The 20,900-nt window shown below is 45.9% G+C and overlaps 1 pseudogene; it reads left to right on the top strand.

Annotated features, from left to right (window-relative positions):
- Positions 1–17,409, top strand: part of LOC123078384 (uncharacterized) — a 90,666-nt pseudogene extending 73,257 nt beyond the window's left edge.
- Positions 17,410–20,900: the final 3,491 nt, after the last annotated feature.

The following is a 20,900-nucleotide window of genomic DNA, read 5'->3' as shown; positions in this document are numbered from 1 at the left end:
TGTCAACTACATGATCATGCAAAGCAATATGACAATGATGAACGTGTCATGATAAATGGAACGGTGGAAAGTTGCATGGCAATATATCTCGGAATGGCTATGAAAATGCCATAATAGGTAGGTATGGTGGCTGTTTTGAGGAAGATATAAGGAGGTTTATGTGTGAAAGAGCGTATCATATCACGGGGTTTGGATGCACCGGCGATGTTTGCACCAACTCTCAATGTGAGAAAGGGCAATGCACGGTACTGAAGAGGCTAGCAATGATGGAATGGTAAGAGTGCGTATAATCCATGGACTCAACATTAGTCATAAAGAACTCACATACTTATTGCAAAAATCTACAAGTCATCAAAAACCAAGCACTACGCGCATGCTTCTAGGGGGATAGATTGGTAGGAAAAGACCATCGCTCGTCCCCGACCGCCACTCATAAGGAAGAAAATCAAAGAACACCTCATGTTTCAAATTTGTTACGTGCATGCTACGGGACTTGCAAACTTCAACACAAGTATTTCTCAATTTCACAACTACTCAACTAGCACAACTTTAATATCACTACCTCCATATCTCAAAACAATCATCAAGAATCAAACTTCTCTCAAAACAATCATCAAGCATCAAACTTCTCTCAGTATTCAGCACACTCATAAGAAAGTTTTTACTAGACTTGAATACTTAGCATATTGGGATTAATTTTCCTACTTAAGCAAATTACCATGCTGTTTAAGACTCTCAAAATAATATAAGTGAAGCATGAGAGAATAATAGTTTCTATAAAACAAATCCACCGCCGTGCTCTAAAAGATATAAGTGAAGCACTAGAGCAAAAACTATAAAGCTCAAAAGATATAAGCGAAGCGCATAGAGTATTCTAATAAATTCCGAATCATGTGTGTCCCTCTCAAAAGGTGTGTACAACAAAGATGATTGTGGTAAACTAAAAAGAAAGGACTCAAATCACACAAGACGCTCCAAGCAAAACACTTATCATGTGGTGAATAAAAATATAGCTCCAAGTAAAGTTACCGATGGAAGTAGACGAAAGAGGGGATGCCTTCCGGGGCATCCCCAAGATTTGGCTTTTTGGTGTCCTTAGATTATCTTGGTGTGCCATGGGCATCACCAATATTAGGCTCTTGCCACTCCTTGTTCCATAATCCATCAAATCTTTTACCCAAATCTTGAAAACTTCACAACACAAAACTTAACAGAAAATCTCGTGAGCTCCGTTAGCGAAAGTAAACAAAACACCACTTCAAGGTACTGTAATGAACTCATTCTTTATTTATATTGGTGTTAAACCTACTGTATTCCAACTTCTCTATGGTTTATAAACTATTTTACTAGCCATAGATTCATCAAAATAAGCAAACAACACACGAAAAACAGAATCTGTCAAAAACAGAACAGTCTGTAGTAATCTGTAACTAACGCAAACTTCTGGAACTCAAAAAATTCAGCCAAAATAGGAAGACCTAGACAATTTGTTTATTGATCAGAAGAAATTGGAATCAATATTGTATCACGTTTTGGTTATTTTTAACAATTATTTTCGTGAACAGAAAGTTTCTGGAATTTTCAGCAAGATCAAATAACTATCATCCAAGAAGATCCTATAGGTTTAACTTGGCACAAACACTAATTAAAACATAAAAAAACAAATCTAACCAGAGGCTAGATCAAAGATTTATTCCTAAACAGAAGCAAAAAGCAAAAAACTAAAAGTAAAATTGGGTTGCCTCCCAACAAGCGCTGTCGTTTAACGCCCCTAGCTAGGCATAAAAGCAAGGATAGATCTGGGTATTGCCATAATAATAGGATAGATCATTAAAGCTCATTTCATATTCTCTACGTTCAACAACAAGTTTTCTTTGAGGCAAGCAAAAGTAATCAAAAAGGCTAAATTTAATGGGACAAAAGTCCCCAAGATCAACTTTAGGAGGTATAGGTTCCTCCTTCGGCCCTTCGTATTGCACAACCAATTCATCATTATAAGCATTCTTCTGACAGAACTTTGTGAGCCTATACTCGAGAGAATATCCTAGCTCATTATTTCGAATAGCAAAATCATTATTAAGTTCAAAAATTCTGTCAACTAGAACATTGGTAGGAACCTTTTTTCTAAGGTTTTCATTAAAAGCAACATAGTCTAGATATTGAAAACGCATTATTTCCTCTTGATCAAATAAGATAGTCTCTATGGGAGGACGGCCAGCGTCCACCCTATAGTGCGCAAAGATTTCTTTGGCCTCTTTTATTATAAATATGAACTCATGAGCCAAAAAGATAGTAGCGACACGCTTAACAGAAGAATGCTCAATATTAGAAAATTCTAGGAAAATCCTTTGTATGCAAGGGTGCATGTGCATAAATTGCCTTTCAAGTTCAACTACAAGCATGGCAATAGCGCCCACAAGACTACTAGTTCTATGAAGAATAGAACTACCCATAGAAGGTAAAGCACCGGCACAAGTAAAGAAATCATGAATAACCCCTTTTCCAATAATATTACCACTACCAATTCGGAATTTTTTGTATGTAAGATAGGGGGTTCTTCAGCAGGAGCATCAGAATTTTCCATGTTATTACTATTGTCCATATCGACAATAATTTCCCCAATTTCAGACATAACGGCAGAAAGTGCGAGGAGCAAAAAGAAAGAGGGAGGTGAATGGAAAAAGCGAGGGCGAATAAAACGGCAAGGGTGAAGTGGGGGAGAGGAAAACGAGAGGCAAATGGCAAATAACGTAATGCGGGAGATAAGAGTTTGTGATGAGTACTTGGTATTTGACTTTCCCGTAGACTCCCCGGCAACGGCGCCAGAAATCCTTCTTTCTACCTCTTGAGCACTGCGTTGGTTTTCCCTTGAAGAGGAAAGGGTGATGCAGTAAAGTAGCGTAAGTATTTCCCTCAGTTTTTGAGAACCAAGGTATCAATCCAGTAGGAGGCCACGCCCAAGTCCCTCGCACCTACACAAACAAATATAAACCTCGCAACCAACGCAATAAAGGGGTTGTCAATCCCTTCATGGTCACTTACGAAAGTGAGATCTGATAGATATGATAAGATAATATTTTTGGTATTTTTATAATAGAGATGCAAAGTAAAATAAAAGGCAATCAAAATAGCTAAGTGTTGGAAGATTAATATGATGGAAAATAGACCCGGGGGCCATAGGTTTCACTAGTGGCTTCTCTCAAGAGCATAAGTATTACGGTGGGTGAACAAATTACTATTGAGCAATTGATAGAATTGAGCATAGTTATGAGAATATCTAGGTATGATCATGTATATAGGCATCACGTCCGTGACAAGTAGACCGACTCCTGCCTGCATCTACTACTATTACTCCACACATCGACCGCTATCCAGCATGCATCTAGGGTATTAAGTTCAGAAGAACAAAGTAACGCTTTAAGTAAGATGACATGATGTAGAGGGATAAACTCATGCAATATGATATAAACCCCATCTTGTTATCCTCGATGCAACAATACAATATGTGCCTTGCTGCCCTTACTGTCACTGGGACAGGACACCGCAAGATTGATCCCAAAGCTAAGCACTTCTCCCATTGCAAGAAAGATCAATCTAGTAGGCCAAACCAAACTGATAATTCGAAGAGACTTGCAAAGATAACCAATCATACATAAAAGAGTTCAGAGGAGATTCAAATATTGTTCATAGATAAACTTGATCATAAACCCAGAATTCATCGGTCTCAACAAACACACCGCAAAAGAAGATTACATCGAATAGATCTCAAGGAGAATCGTGGAGAACTTTGTATTGAGATCCAAAAAGAGAGAAGAATCCATCTAGCTAATAACTATGGACCCGAAGGTTTGAGGTAAACTAATCACACATCATCGGAGAGGCTATGGTGTTGATGTAGAAGCCCTCCGTGATCAACGCCCCCTCCGGCAGGACGCCGGAAAAGGCCCCAAGATGGGATCTCACGGGTACAGAAGGTTGCGGCGGTGGAATTAGGTTTTCGTGGATGCCTTTGTTGGTTTGGGGGTACGTAGGTATATATAGGAGGAAGAAGTACGTTGGTGGAGCAACATGGGCCCCACGAGGGTGGAGGGCGCGCCCCCTACCTCGTGCCCTCTTGGTTGATGCCTTCACGTGGACTCCAATTCCTCTGGATCACGTTTGTTCCGAAAATCACGTTCTCGAAGGTTTCATTCCGTTTGGACTCCGTTTGATATTCTTTTTCTGCGAAACTCTGAAATAGGCAAAAAACAGCAATTTGGGTCGGGCCTCTGGTTAATAGGTTAGTCCCAAAAATAATATAAAAGTGTATAACAAAGCCCATTAATCATCCAAAACAGAATGTAATATAGCATGAAACAATCAAAAATTATAGATACTTTGGAGACGTATCAACGCTTTACTCATGTCCGCTTTAATCGCAGCAATGCCGTCGTTGCCATTCTTCTTGTTTAGCAAGAAGTGCGACAACTCATATGAAATAAGGACATTATCTGTGATGAGCCTCCCTGATACAAAAGCACTTTGGTTGTTTGAGATGATCTCCGGCAGAATCAACTTAAGCCGGTTTGCTAACACCTTGGAAACCAACTTGTAGACCACGTTACATAAACTGATTGACCGTAAATCTTTGATTCTGTTAGGGTTCTTCACCTTGGGAATAAGAACAACCACTGTTCGTTCCACCCTTCCGGCATTGCGCCCCCATTAAGAACCGCCAAGACCTCCTCGACCACCTTGTCTCCCATAAAGTGCCAGTGCCTCTTGTACACGATGGATGGCATGCCGTCGGGGCCCGGCGCCTTGAGGTCTCCAATGTGATCAAGAGCTGCCTTGACCTCCTCCCTGGTGAACTCGGCCTCAAGAACGCCCCGCATGGCTGGGGTTACCCTGGGTTGCACCTTGTCGATGAGCTCCGGTAGCCGATCACCGTGCGCCGACGTGAACAGTTCCTGAAAAAATGAGCAAACATAGTTATTGAGCTCCTCCCCCTCCTTCACCTCCGAGCCGTCCTCCTTCCTCAGCATTCTAACTCTGTTTGCCTTCTTCTTAGCTGACGCCACAACCATGAAATATTTTGTACTCCTATTGCCCTTCCTCAACCATGTGACATGAGACCGTTGTTTGGCTTTGGTATTTCTCCTCTCCTCTATCTTCTCCACTCTACACTGAAGTTTCGCCTCCTCTCTAATCTTCTCTTCACTCATCGGAGCGCACATACACCTTTTCAGCTCACGACGTGCTTGTTTCAGCTTCTCCTCCAAGTCCCCGACCCCTTCCTTCCCCCACTTCATCATACGCCCCGCCACCGTCTTCAACACTGTGGCAACATCACCTCTTCCTTCCAAGCATCCTTCCTCCCATGCCCCTTGCACCTCCTCACTGCACCCCTCCTCATGTAGCCACCACGCTTCAAAACGGAATCTGCGGTCTCCACCCCGCTCCCTTCTGTTACCTCCGTGAGTGCATACAATAACGGGCCTGTGGTTCGAGTGGCGGGGTGCCCCGTTGAGGACACTGAAGTTAGGAAACCAATCACACCAAGAAGCATCCGCCGTGGCTCTATCGAGGCATTCACATATGTATGAACTGAGCTCCTTACTATGATTTCGCCAGGTAAACTTATCACCCTCATACCCAATGTCGCTGAGCTCGCAAGACTCCAGGGCCTCTCTGAAATTATCCAATAGCCGTTGTGGTCGATCCGCCCCCCTACCTTCTCATCCAGTGATAAAATCTCGTTGAAGTCGCCTAAACAAAGCCATGGTCGACCCCCTTGGTGTTGCTGACCAAGAACACGTAGGGTTTTCCATGTCTGCACCTTCCGATCGGCCGCTGACTCACCATATACCCCCGTAAGCCACCAGATTCTACCATCTTCCTCCTTAACGTCCACATCCACATGCCTTCTTCCGAACGATCGAAGCATAAATATCAACCTCGCGCCTCCAGAACAACACCACCCCCCTGCTTCATCCTTCTGCACTCCATGCTGCCATGTGAGGCAATCCCAACATCCAACGAAACTTCTGCAACTCCTTATCCGACAATTTTGTCTCCGCCAAAAACAGTACATCGGGCACCTCCACCCTCCCCATCTCGAGGAGGCTACGAACTGCCGGGCCGTTCCCGAGCCCCCGGCAGTTCCATCCGACTATTTTCATTGTGTTCGGCGGGACTGCTCCAGCAGTCCGGCCGATATATCATTGATAGGCGAAACCTCCTGTGCGTTCGTCTCTTCTCCCAACTCCTGCACTCCTTCCTCCGCCCGACCCCTCTTCCCAAAGTGCTCCTCCCCCTCCTCCATTCTCCCCCTTTTCAAACCCAGAACCGTCTCACCCTCCTGCCTTCCCCCCCTCTCCGATCGCGCCCTTTCTTGTGATACCGCTTACCGGAGTAATTCTTATGCGGCTCCACCATCTTCTGATTCTGGGCCGTCTGATTGTTCTGCTTCTCCATCAGCCTACCTTCCACCTTATCTTCCACAACCATGACTACATCCTTCCCACCCTGTTCCTGAGGTACACTCGAGGCAGCGTTCTTCCCTTGATCGGTAGATGTCTTCTTGGACCCCTCAAGGGCCAGCTTCCTAGGGTTCCCTGACTTGTGTGGTGGCGGTGCCAATTTCCTCGGGCTCGTCACTTCTTCCCCTCCCTCCATTCCCCCCTTCCCCCCATTGCCGGATTTTGAGTCAGACTTCCTCCACGTGAGACTGTCGCTGCCACTCCCCGACCGGCCCCCGGAGCGACTGTACCCGTAACTGCGGACTCCTCCTGTACCACGTCCCCCCGATCTCCATGTGCCCTCCTCGATCCTCCCCCTCCTCTGCCCAAGATCAGCTTTGAGCTACCGACCGAACTGTTGCTTCTCCCCCTTTTGGACTTTAATCAAGCAGTCCTTGTCCCCGTGCCCGATCATGCCACAAGTGTAGCAGAAGTCCGGTAAGAACTCATATTCAAACCTACACCAGTCACCATCTTCCTCATCTTCTGATCCGTTCGTCCTCCCTCCTTTACTCCCACTACCCTCCTTCTGTTCCTCTTCATCCTCCAGGGTAAAGCCCCTCATGATCGGTTTATCAATCTGCATCCGCACTTTGATCCTAAGAATCTACCAATTGCACTTCCATCCGCTCCTGTATATGCCTCAACAAATCTACCAATGATATTGCCAATGTCCTCCGCCGAATCCTCATTCATCATACCCAAAGGGAGGTTAAAAACACTAACCCAGATCGGGATGTCATTGAAGGCGTAATCTTCTAGCCGCTTACTAGGCATGTACTCCTCTACTACCACCAGATCCTTATCGAACATCCACGGTCCATCCTCCACAGCTTTCCGCTTTCCCGATTCCTGATGAAACGTGAAGAGGAATTTGTTTACCCCTATCTCTGTGCAGGTGATACCTTTGATCGAGCACCACACCTTTCCCAGGGTGAGAGAGATCGCATCTGGATGAGCCAATTTTTCGGACATGATCTTGCCCACCGCCTGGAACGCCGCCTCCTTGCCCTTTTCCTTCGACGAACACCGGATTTTCACCCCTTTACTCACCTCATCAGACAGCTTCAAACCCCGCATCAGCCCTGCTACGCTCTCCATCTCTTCCTTCAAACCCCCTCCCTCCTTCCTAGGGTGGAATGTGTCTTACGACCACGCGCCCTAGGGAGCACGCAGAAGGCCTTTGGTGGATGGGGGACGGGATCGAAGACAGGGAGCGCTCGTGCGGAGGAGAGATCGCGATGCCCGAGCGTAGGAACCCTAGATCACGAGACCCAGGACACGAGAACCTCGTGATCGCTTCCGCAATCGCCGGACCTAACACGAACCGTCACCCTACGCGGGGACGGACGGTGCACTTATTCTGTGTGTAGTCAAACCAAAATATTGATTTAACCCGAATCGGATGATTTTTAGAGGCTCTATGGGTCTATATTTATAGGTGGAAAAGAGGTTTAGAGGTCAAAGGCTAGGCAATGTGGGACTAAAGTAGATGAAAATAAAGGAAACAAGGAGAAAATCGAAATGCCTCGCATGGGCCTAAAGGCCATTGGCCGGCCGCGCGCGTACGATTTGCAGTTTTTTTTTGCCAAAGGAAGAAAGAATAAAAAATCTAGGAAGAAAAAGACTGGCTGGGCCTGGCCCATTTAGGAGAAAAAAAGTAAGATGAGGCGCCCGCTGCCACTATGCTACGCGTGTGGGCGACAAATAATTATGGGCCGCACGTACAGTTTTTTTTAAATAGAAACAGAAGGAAAACCGAATAATGAAAATAAAATAAAATTTTATATAGGCATATTATATATCAAATTTTCTGAAAAAGATTTCCGGAAACATGAACATATTTTCAGCGGCAAATAAATTCCACAAAAAATGTAAATAAAGCAAACAATACAACTGGTTCATTTAAAAAACAAATAAAAATATTTTAAAATACCAAAATGATTTCAAACTCATTTCTCTCCATTTTCTACTGTAGGGAATCATTTTACCCTATTTTCCATATATTTTATTTTTGGAGAAGAATAATTTGAATAAAAACCAAATAACTCCAAATTGAAAGTGGGTTTCAAAATAACTTCAAAGGGACTTTCAATTTGTTTCTTTGAAACTTCCAACTCTCTTTCTTAGCATTTGAAGAAGTCATTTTATCTTCTCTCATGAAAATCATTGAGTTGCATAAAGTTTCTGAATTTGAAATATTTCCAAATGAAATTCAAATATTTTCACAAACCCTTTTCATTTTAAATGGAAGAAGTCATGTCATCTTCTCTCTAGGGTTTTGTATTTGAAAAGAATTTGAATTCATGGAGATCAGAATGCAAAGTGAAAGTTCGGGAAAGTCCTTTTATTCCCTCTCATTTAACTTTCAAAATGTTTCAAATTTCACTCAATTTCACACAAACAACCACACCACAATCAAACAATCAATCAAAACTATTTATTTAATATAACAATCCAAAATGTAGAATTTTGGGATGTTACAAACCTACCACCCTTACAATGAATCTCGTCCTCGAGATTCGGAGAGGCTAGAAAGAAATAGGTTAGGTTCGGGGGTCTTCTCAAAATCCATCGATCGTCACAGGGCCTAGGGTGCTACCACCCTTAGAAGCATGGTTGCGGTTCCATAAAAACTCATATACTCCATCCTTATTGTTGGCAGTGTCAATCTTCTTAGATCCTCAGGAAAATTCCTACTCTGGGCTCTTCCGGTAGTGGCATAACCTTTTTCCTCAATTCCTGTGTCCTTTCGTCTTGGTACGGTTCTTTTGTGACTGGGTATTCATAGCTGACGGGTCTAGCGCCAATACTAAACAACTATCGATATCTCATGGTGGTCAACAATTTATGGTTTCTCCTGTAGGAAAAAGGGTCTGGGCTTTATTCTCACCGTATGACCTACGATTGGCAACAACTGCCTTGTACCAGGGAAGATTGCCATACCATTCTAAGGTTCAAATCAGGCTTAATATCGCCGTCTCTCTACTATGGGTAAGTCACTCAGATTTACATCCCACATCCCATATAGCAAAGGCGAATAATAAAACTAAGTCGGCATGGTGATCAATCCATTCCGCACCCAAATCATTACCTTGTATATGGTTTAGTGAATCTTGCGTCCTAACACTCGGTCATCCTCACAAACATTGCAGAATTTCTCTTGTCCACGAACTGCGTTCGGAAATCCATTGATTCTGCAAGCCAAACAAACATCTATCGTTTCTTCACAACTCTCAGGTTTTTCGTAACTCCTATAAGATCGTCTGTTGATAAAGTCGTAACTTCTTCCAGTGACAAAAAGGAAGCCGAGGACCCAAGGAGGCTTTATAATCACAAGGAAACCTCGAGACTTGTCAGAAGTAATATGTTTTCGTTGTAATGGAGCAGGGCACTTTGCCAGAGGATGCCCCAAGGAGAAGGAGACTTGTGATAAATAGTTGAGTTGCAACGAGAAATACAGTTGTAGTAGTGGGGACATTTCTTTTATTAGTGAGGTGTTGAGTTGAGGCATTAAATGGAAGTGCAGGAGATTGTAATACTTTCAGAATCAATAAAGTAAGTATCGTGGGTACTGATTTGGATTTTATGAGTAGTGACTCTATGAAGAAAGATTTTGACCATTTTCAAGGATATGAGAAATATGGTCTATGGATGGATTTGTGCATTTTAAGGATGGTTGTACCCTGTGAGGACACTTGACCCCTGGAAAAGATAATGATACTCCACGGAGTGGACTTCGGATAAAGTAAGTACAAGTTTTATCTCGATATGTGGGACACCCAAGAATATGAAGGGATGAAGACTACTGGAATATAAAGGAGGTATAATGTTGGTAATATGGAGCAATTGTAATTCCATGATGAGTCTGAGTAATCACGTCTTAGTTTGGTACCAATAGAAGGAAGGGAGACAATACAATTGGATGGAATTAAGAATGCTAGGAAGCTGGATGTTGGAATAATGAACAGTTGCCCCGATGATGAGTTCAAGGTTTACAAGTGATTACATGGGCCATAACCCACAGGCTCTAGGACCTGCCAAGAAGCAAGCACACTCCTGCTGAAGGAGAAAAATCCTGGAATAAGATACGACCTTATTGTTACTTCCGCTATTTGGATTGAGGTAATAGTATTTATGTTACTTTATACATGTGATTTATCTCTGTTATAAATCCTCGAGTACTGTGTGTGTCAGCATACCGATTCAGGGATGACACTTAAGCACAGAGACTTGACCGTCTGAGGTCGGGTCGCTACAAGATGGTATCAGAGCACATGTTGACTGTAGGACGTGACCCTAGAAATGGCAAGCTGATAGGAAAGATTTTCTCTAAAACTTTATTTTCAAAAAGATCTGTTACCTCTCTTCTTTTCTGAGCTTTATCAAATATTCCCTTTTAGTTAGACTATACCCCTGTCCCCTTTTGACCACACGAGGATTCGACTGATGAGACCACTCCAAGAAGTATAAGATATCGGACAACTAAGACCACTTCGGAATGAAGAGGATTTTGCCGTGCATTATAATAATGGAAACTACAACGGTTGAAGACTCCGAAGACTAGGAGCATTTGAAGGCTCTGAAGAATTTCCAGATTTGGTATGACCTAGGAAGGCTATCCTTATGGAACTTGTCAGACTATTGAAGCTGTCAACATGGAGCGTTAAAACTCAAAGCTTTTGTCAAGAAAACCCTAAGGCAGGAGATATCAACTATGGAATGATAGCTGATGGCAATGACATGGGCATGAACACGGCTATCCATCGCCCGCTTATGCTATTGTCACCGTGCTGAGTTAAGCATGCATTTCTTCGGAAGGATCGGATGATAAAAGGGCTAATGGAGCACCTAATCAGCCAAAGATGAAGTTTTAACCTTAGCTGGTGTATCACTAGGATCTGGAGTATTACATCAAGAATTTTAAGATGGACCCGCAGGAAGCCGTATTTGACAAGAAAGCATTTCGTGAAGAACTCAGGACCCAGAAGCTGAAAGTAGCCAAGTTGGAGGAATCTTCTCAATGTTTTTCAACAACCTTTGTAGTTAAATAAAATATATTCCTTTGTTGTAGGGAAAAATTAGCTTTACGCAAAATTAAAATTAGAGCCTCCACCAGCCAAATATGCATGTAGTGATAGCCATTATTCATCATTGCTCTACAGTGTGTAATTGCCAGTTCATTCAATGTACTGACCTACATGGCTGCAACGTCTCATGTTGCAGGAACCTTACGACGAGTAACTGATACGTTAGGGTTACGATTTCTACACTCAACTTTGCCGTTGGTGTTGATGGGAATCCACAATCTTGTTGTTACTTCCGCTATTTGGATTGAGGTAATAGTATTTACACTACTTTATACATGTGATTTACCTCTGTTATAAATCCTCGAGTACTGTGTGTGTCAGCATACCGATCTAGGGATGACACTTAAGCACAGAGACTTGACCGTCTGAGGTTGGGTCGCTATAAAGTTCATCATAGTTTTCATCACTAGAGTTGTCAATAAGTAAATCATCATCACCTAGCAAATCATCTTCATCACTATTGAAATCAACATACTCGGGGTGTGATACCTTTGGGCCTTTTGCCATGAAGCATCTTCGAATTCCTTCATTTGGTGAGTCAAATATGTCATAGGAGTTGGTTGACACAAGTGCTAGACCGGCAACACCTTCATCTTGGGTATATTCGGAGTCGGAGTGATAACTTCTCGCGGAGTAGTGGTCGGATTCGGAGCCGGATAACCATTCACCAACATGAGCTCGATGTCTTCGTTTTGTGTAGCTCCTTGATGACTTGTCCTTCCTTTCCAAATCCTTGCTTCTGCGAGTGGTTCTTCATTCATAACGATCATCTCTACTCCTTCTCTCTCTTGGAGGTGATTCTTCTCTTCTACTTATCCTTTTAGGTGAGTCTTCTCTTCTTTTGTAGGGAGCCATACTGTTGGGGATATGACTATCAGGTATGACCCGCCCAGGAGGGGTCGGGTCATCCACGTGGCGGTTATCTCAATGAAGCCCAAGAGTATAATAACAATGGCGGTTCATAGATAGGCTCAGTAGAGGGCCCAGACCCGAAGGCGGCTCAAGGCCCACGATATAAACCGCCATGTATATAGACTTGTATTGTAAGGCATGTAAGATAAGTCACTGAGCCGGACACGTTGTATGAGCCGGCCGAGACTCTGTAGGCCGCAGGGCGTTAACCCGTGTATATAAGGGGACGACCCGGCGGCGGCTTAGGACAAGAAACAATAGATCGAGAGCCAGGCTAAGCGTATTCGCTCCCTGGTCATCGAAACCCTAGCAATACCACCTCAAACTGGATTAGGCCTTTACCTTCACCGCAAGGGGCCGAACCAGTAAAAACTCCTCGTGTCCTTTGTCCTGACTGACCCCTTTAAGCTAATCTCGTTGCGATGGCTCCACGACCAAGTCCTCACACTAGGACATCTGCCGTGACAATTCCACGACAGTTGGCGCCCACCGTGGGGCTATCGCATGATGGTTTCAAGTTCTTAGAGGGAAACTTCGAAGGGATCAAGGGATACGCTGTGGGCCGGATGACCAAGAGTCATCGCGGCAAGCTCTACATCGACGACGCAGGCTGGGGCCCCGAGGCCGGCTCAATTGAGTACGGGTACCGGGTCCCTTTGGCAGAATTCACGTCTTCATCGGCAAGATCGGCGAGCCGGGCCCTGAGCCGGACATCAGCACCGACATCGTCGAAATGGCTCAGCGTGCAAGACCCGCCCGAGTTCAACCCGCCATGAAACGTGCCTTCGTGGGATTCATCCATGGAGCCGAATCTGAGGATAGGTCGGTATCTGGTGATGAGATGGTCGTCTACTTTGATGGCGAGTCGTCCACCGGTGAGACCGAATCGTTGTATCAACTACAAGACGGCCGGCTTGGGGGCTATTCCGACGGTGATAGTATTCTGGACCCCTGTGAGCCGCTGAACAGGGTTGCGATCTTCATGGCCGGAACGCAGCCCGTACAGCACTCGTCGACTGCAGCAGAGATGATTTCCGGGTCAGCAGCGACAACGGCTGCCGGGGCAGGAGGCCTTGTGCGCCCATCGGCTCAGGTCTTAACCGACTTGTTGGAGAAGCTGACAGCGTTGTTAACAATGGTGGCTAATCCGGCAGATTAGGATCAGCATAACACGGCGGTTGCAAAGTTGCGGGATGAGATAGCACAGGCCAAGGAAGAGCTGGACGCAGAAAACACTAGGATGGCCGCGGAGCGGGCCGCTTTGGATGTTCAGGCGCAGCGGATTCAGTCAGAGTCTTTCCGGCTCATGCTAGATCAGAACGCATCAAACGACGTCATGAGGAGGAGGCATCAGACTCGCCTGCCTCCGGTTTATGAGGCGAGAAATCTCTTTAACACTCCCGGAGCAGGGACCAGTAACCAGCCAGTGGTAAACTGGCTTGAAACGCCTGGAACGGGAGCGCCGGTTCAGCAGCGCATGGCGGACCCACCTCGTCAAGACAACATCCCACCGCTGCACATGCCGACACCGCCAGGTCATTATTCAAACCCCTTGGATAACATGATCGCCGTCGCTTCATGATTGGCCACTCTCCCAGTGGAGGGCGAGTCTCCAATAGCAGTTGAGACGTGAAGGGCTAGAGAGCTTCTTCAGACGGCTTTGGTTCAGCAACAGGCTTATTCTTACAGTCGTGATAGGATTCATTCAACCCCTCGCCCAAACCGGAGTTATGGCAGGCATATTGAGGAATCAACTGTGTCAAGCAGTGGGCGGAACCGTAACCCGCCCCGTGGACATAACCCGGCAGGTGGTGGGGTTAATGCCCAGAACGTCATCGATCAAGGAAGAGTGTGTCGGGAGGCCGAGCTGGTGGCTCAATATACGGCTCATCAGCATTCCCCGGTTCGTCCGACAGCTTCGGTGGAGACAGGTGTGACCTTCAGCACTCTGGGTGTGCCGTGTTTGGTGCCGGCTTTACGTAACGTACGGTTGCCCAAGGACTTCAAGGGTCCCCGTAAGGTGCCCAACTACACCGCAGACTTACCCCCTGAAGCATGGGTTGAGAGTTATGAGATGGCGATGGAACTGCTGGATGTTGACGATGCTGCATGTGCTAAGTACTTTACCATGATGTTGGAAGGGACGGCTCGTACTTGGTTGAAGGGGTTGCCAGCCAACTCCATTGGATCATGGGCCGAGTTAAAAGCCCGGTTTATCCAGAATTTTAAAGATACGTGCAAGCAGCCCATGTCAATTGTGGATTTAGCTTCCTGTGTCCAAGAGGAGGGTGAGTCGACAACTCATTGGGTGCGCCGGGTCTCAACAATCCTGCACTCGTCGGATCGTATCAATGCCGATTTAGCAGTCTTAATGTTAGAGAACAATTATCGTTTCACGCCCCTAAAGCAGAAGTTAGGGAGGCTCAAACGTCACTGCAATGACATGGGGACACTCATGGCGGCTCTGGTTAAGTATGCTGACTCTGATGGTACCAAGGACCCCGAGTCTGATGATGAAAAGCCGGGAAAGGGAAAGAAGAGCAGCAGCACCAGGGGCAGCAACATAACCTGGCGAGCCATGGAAACAACGGTAAGCGCAGAGCTGATAATAGTTTGGACTTTGTGGCTAACACCAATACGCAGAATAATGGTCATCGTCGCAAGGGTAAACCGCCCCCACGGACTGGAGGGTCAGGCATCAATCTTGAGCAGCTGCTAAATCAGCCCTGCCCAAGACACGGGACGCGAGAAAGACCGTCTAGGCACCTCTGGAAGGATTGCTTCATTATGAAGGAGTTCAAAATTTCGAATCTTTTCCAAGACAGTCATGGGCCGGGTGGCGGCTCAGGATCCAGCTTTCATGGACCGGGTTACGGCGGTGGCGGCTCTAACTCCGGGTTCCAAGGAAATCAGGGCAGTCATGGCAACCCGGGTGGTTACAATCAGCAGAATAATCAGGGGAATCAACAACAGCAACAGTCTGGTTATCAAAGCAACCCGAAGCAGTTGAATAGTGGACAGTATCATGTCTTCACCACTAGCTTATGTAAGCGCGACCAGAAACTTCATAAGAGGGCAGTCAATGCTGTTGAGCCGGCGGTTCCCGGTTACTTGCGCTGGTCTGAGCAGCCCATTGTGTGGAGCCGGGAAGATCACCCGCCCCGGGTTGATAATCCAGGTCACTTGGCTTTGGTAGTCGCACCTCAGGTCAGAGGATATAAGTTCACCAAGGTACTCATGGATGGAGGGAGCAACATCAATATCCTCTATTATGAAACTTTCCGCCGCATGGGGTTGACTGATAAAAATCTTAAGCCATCAAACACTGTTTTTCATGGCGTGGTGCCGGGTAAGTCGGCTTACCCGGTTGGTAAGATAGCTCTGGAGGTTGCTTTTGGAGATGATCATGCCTCTAGATCAGAGACATTGACCTTTGAAGTGGTCAAAATCCATAGCCCATATCATGCTCTGCTCGGACGGCAGGCTTATGCCAAGTTCATGGCGCGGCTTTGTTATGTGTATCTGCAGCTCAAGATGTCGGGTTACAAGGGAACGATCATGGTGCATGGAAGCCGGAAAATAGCCTTGGAATGTGAGGAAGGTGATGCTGCCTATGCTGAGTCTGTTTGTGCAACTGAGGAGTTGAAGTTTTATAAGGATAATGTTGACCCGGCGGACATGACGTCTTTAAAGAAGTTAACCACAGAGCAAGACCCCTCACTCAAATTTAAGTCGGCAAATGACACTAAGATGGTTGATTTCGTTCCTGGCGATTCATCAAAGCAGTTCAGTATCAGTGCCAATCTGGATCCGAAATAGGAAAGCGCGCTCATCGAGTTCATCCGTGAGAACCGGGACATCTTTGCATGGAAACCTTCAGACATGCCGGGTGTACCGAGAGAACTCGCTGAGCAAACTGTTAATATTGATCCAAAATTTAAGGCGGTTAAGCAGTTTCTTCGCCGATTCAACGAGGAGAGGTGAAAGGCCATTGCAGAGGAAGTGGCCCGGCTCTTTGCAGTTGGGTTTATCGTCGAAGTTTTCCATCCTGAGTGGCTGGCTAACCCGGTGCTGGTACTCAAGAAGAATGGCACTTGGCGGATGTGTGTGGATTACACGGACTTGAACAAAGCTTGTCCGGCTGATCCGTTTGCTCTCCCTCGTATTGATCAAATCATTGATGCTACGGCGGGTTGTGAGCGTCTGAGTTTTTTGGATGCTTATTCTGGTTATCATCAGATCAAGATGGCAGTTAAGGACCAGGAGAAGACAACTTTCATTACTCCATTTGGAGCCTTCTGCTATGTGTCTATGCCTTTTGGGCTCAAGAGTGCCCAGGCGACTTATCAGCGGTGTGCGCAAAATTGCCTTCACAATCAAATTGGGCGCAATGTTCATGCTTATGTTGATGACATCGTGGTGAAGTCAAGAAAGAAGGAGACCCTGATTGATGATTTGAAGGAGACGTTTGACAATCTCCGGGTCTACAAGATGATGCTTAATCCGGCTAAATGTGTCTTTGGTGTGCCCGCAGGCAAGCTCTTGGGTTTCTTGGTTTCTAACAGAGGCATTGAAGCTAACCCGGAGAAAATTAAATCCATTACCTCATTGGCTAAGCCGGCGTGTGTTAAGGATGTTCAGCGCCTGGCGGGTCGTATTGCGGCTCTGAGCCGGTTCATAAGCCGGCTGGGTGAGAAGGCTATCCCCTCTATCAAATGATGAAGAAGACATATCATTTTGTTTGGAGTGATGCTGCTAACCAAGCATTTGAGGATCTGAAGAAATAATTGGTTGAGCCGCCCATGCTTGCTGCCCCTGTTGATAAGGAGCCTCTGCTGTTATATGTGGCTGATAATAGCTGGGCCGTCAATGTGGCCATCGTGGTGGAAAGGAAGGAGGCAGTCAAGGAATATCCGGTTCAACAGCCGATTTAGTATATCAGTGAGGTGCTTATTGAGTCCAAGCAGAGACACCCGCATTGGCAGAAGCTTGTGTATGGGGTTTTCATGGCAAGTCAGAAGCTTAAGCAATATTTTCAGGGTCATCCCATCACTGTGGTTAGTTCTGCTCCTTTGGGAGATATCATCCAAAACAGGGAAGCAACTGGCCGGGTTGCTAAGTGGGCCATTGAGCTTGGACCTCACGGGTTAAAATATGTGCCTCGTACGGCTATCAAGTCCCAAGCGCTTGTGGATTTCATCAATGATTGGACAGAGTTGCAGGCACCGGAGGAAAAGCCGGATAACACATATTGGACTATTCACTTTGATGGATCTAGACAGCTGGAGGGCTCGGGGGCTGGAGTTGTCTTGACTTCCCCACGAGGTGATAAATTTTCTTATGTCCTCCGGTTAATGTTCCCTTGTACTAACAATGCAGCTGAGTATGAGGCCCTGCTCCATGGTCTTCGGATGGCTAAGGAGATGAATTTAAGCCGGGTGAGATGCTTTGGCGATTCAGATTTGGTGGCCCAACAGGTTTCTGGTACTTGGGATTCCAAGGATCCGCTTATGGCGGCTTATCGTCGAGAGGTCGATGCCATTGCAGGTCACTTCAAGGGTTACCAAGTTGAACATATTGATCGAAGGAAGAATGAGGCGGCTGATAACTTAAGCCGGCTAGGCTCTCAGCAAAAGCCGGTGCCACCGAATACGTTCCTGGATGTTCTGCTCAACCCTTCGGTCAAGTTGCCTACGGAGGAGGACCTTGCTATTCCTGACCCGGAAGCACAATTGGTGGCGGCTCTTCATGCTATTCCTGATTGGACAGTTCCCTATTTGGCTTACATGACCCGAGGGAAGTTACCGGAGGATGAGACCTTGGCCAGGCAGATAACCCGACGGTCTAAGTCAATGACAATTGTTAATGGGGAGCTGCACCATTGCAGTGTTACAGGGGCGTTTCAGCGTTGCGTTTCTCCTGAAGAAGGCTGTGAGATTCTGCGTGAGATCCATGAAGGAGATTGTGGTCATCATGCCGGCTCTAAATCTTTGGTAGCCAAGGCTTTTCGTCACGGTTTCTATTGGCTGACGCTCATGCTGATGCTGAGGACTTGGTCAGAAAATGTGACGGTTGTCAGAAGTTTTCGCGTCGAGCTCATGTTCCGGCTCAGGAGCTGAGGATGATCCCGATCACTTGGCCGTTTGCAACTTGGGGGCTTGATATGGTTGGACCTTTTAAGAGGTCCAAGGATAAGAAGACCCACCTTTTGGTGGCAGTTGATAAGTTCACTAAGTGGGTAGAGGCAGAGCCGGTCAACAAGTGATGCAGCCACGGCGGTTCAATTCATGAAGAAGGTGATCTTCCGTTTTGGCTTTCCACACAACATTATAACAGATAATGGCACTAATCTCTCCAAGGGTGCTATGAAAGAATTTTGTCAACATGAGCATATCCGGCTTGACGTGTCATCAGTGGCTCACCCCCAATCTAATGGCCAAGCGGAGAGAGCCAATCAAGAGATCTTGAGAGGCATCAAGCCCCGGCTTATGGTTCCTTTACAGCGAACGCCGGGTTGTTGGGTGGAGGAGCTACCTTCCGTGTTATGGAGCATTAATACCACCCCAACAGGTCTACAGGTTATACACCTTTCTTCATGGTCTACGGAGCAAAGGCGGTTCTCCCTAATGACATCCGTCACAACTCACCTCGTGTGGCGACTTATGTTGAAGCTGACAATGAAATAGCATGCCAGGAAGCACTTGACCTGTTAAATGAGGAGCGTGACATCACAGCGGCTCGTTCAGCGATTTACCAGCAAGATCTGCGCCGTTACCATAGTCGCCGGGTTAAAACTAGAACTTTCCAAGAAGGCGATCTAGTGCTCCGGCTCATCCAGGATCAGACTGATATGCGCAAGTTATCCCCACCTTGGGAAGGACCCTTTGTGGTCAGCAAGAATCTGAACAACGGGTCATACTCCTTATCGATGTTCGAGAGCACAAAGACTCACGTAAGTCGGAGGAGGAGACCCACCGGCCCTGGAATATTGCTCATCTTCGGCCTTACTACACCTGAGCCACCGACTCTTCTGATGTACATATTTTGACAATGTATATATTATGATCACTAAGCGTTTTCTCTTTAAACAACGAGTTTTTGGTCACTTGGGGGCTTCTGCTTTATAGAGCAAAGTTATGATTACCCTTTGATCCGGCTTATAGGCCACATAAAAAAACTTGGGGGCTTGCTACCCAGGTTAAAGGGACCAAAGAGAGTCTGTTGCGAAAGCACAACTCAAACATAGGTGCCCATTGAGCATAGCTCAGAAATATTGCTTGGGGGCTCTTTTGTTCTAAAGAACAAGAGTTGCTATAACCCTTGTGATAGGCTTAAAAGCCAGGCTAAGAAGCCAAGTGTATTCACCTAAAACCCCGGGTTATCCCGCCTTTTTAAGTAAGCCACTCCGCCCAGGTATTCCTAGAATGATCCGTCGAACGTTTGACAAGTCAATCTTATGCAGACCCTGAACTTTTCAAAGTTAAAACGACGATTGGTTATGTGAGGTCCATCTTATAAGGTTTGTAAAATGGTTTAACACAGTGGCCGATGCAGCCCGTGAAAGCACTCGATTTTCGGCCTGGCAGCCCATGAAAAGCCTCGTTTTTCGTTTGTTTTTATTCGACAGATCTTTTGAGGTTTATTTGATGAGGTTTATAATGCTTTATGATTCACCGGTGTTTATTAACCCGGCCTGGCTTTTGACTATAAGTCGTCAGTATGAGATACGATAATATCCGGAGCTTATTAACCCGGCCTGGTTTTGTTCATAAACCAGCAATCTATGATAGTTGCTAGTGCTCGAATTTTGGGTTATCACCCTTCTTACACTGGCTTGGTCCACCAACAGTGTGGTCAAATATCACAGGTATGACATATTTTGTTATAATTGAACCAGTCCTGGTTATAAACTATTTTAGTTTCCAGTGATTATGCATTGGGCATTATGACCCGTCCTACGGTAAACCGTGGGACACTTGTGATCTATTTTGCATACAAGAACAAACTCAACAAGCTGATATTATAAGCATCCGTGGATCAACAGTCTCATGCAAAGCAGAACGCGCACGACGGCGCGGTAGACTCAAAGTTTTACTAGCCTATTACATGCCTCCATGGGCCAAATAAGATCAAAGTGTTTAGAACTTCCCGGCGGTTCAATCTTCTTGTCCTTGCCACTCGGAGTCTTCTGCATCATCCTTTGCCGGCTCTTCGTCTTCTTCCGCTGTCTGGAAAGTTGGTGATGACCAATCGATGCCAGATAAAGCTTCAAATTCAGCCTCATCATCTATAAGCTCAGATGGATCGACTTCAGGAGCAAAGGTGTGCTTACGGATTGGCGGGATTAAGTCCATCACTTTGTAAGCCGGGGTTGGCATCTTCTTATTATCCTGGTTAT

Source organism: Triticum aestivum, chromosome 3D, assembly GCF_018294505.1.
Source record: "Triticum aestivum cultivar Chinese Spring chromosome 3D, IWGSC CS RefSeq v2.1, whole genome shotgun sequence".
NCBI lineage: Eukaryota > Viridiplantae > Streptophyta > Magnoliopsida > Poales > Poaceae > Triticum > Triticum aestivum.
This window is presented reverse-complemented; position numbering and strand designations above follow the sequence as displayed.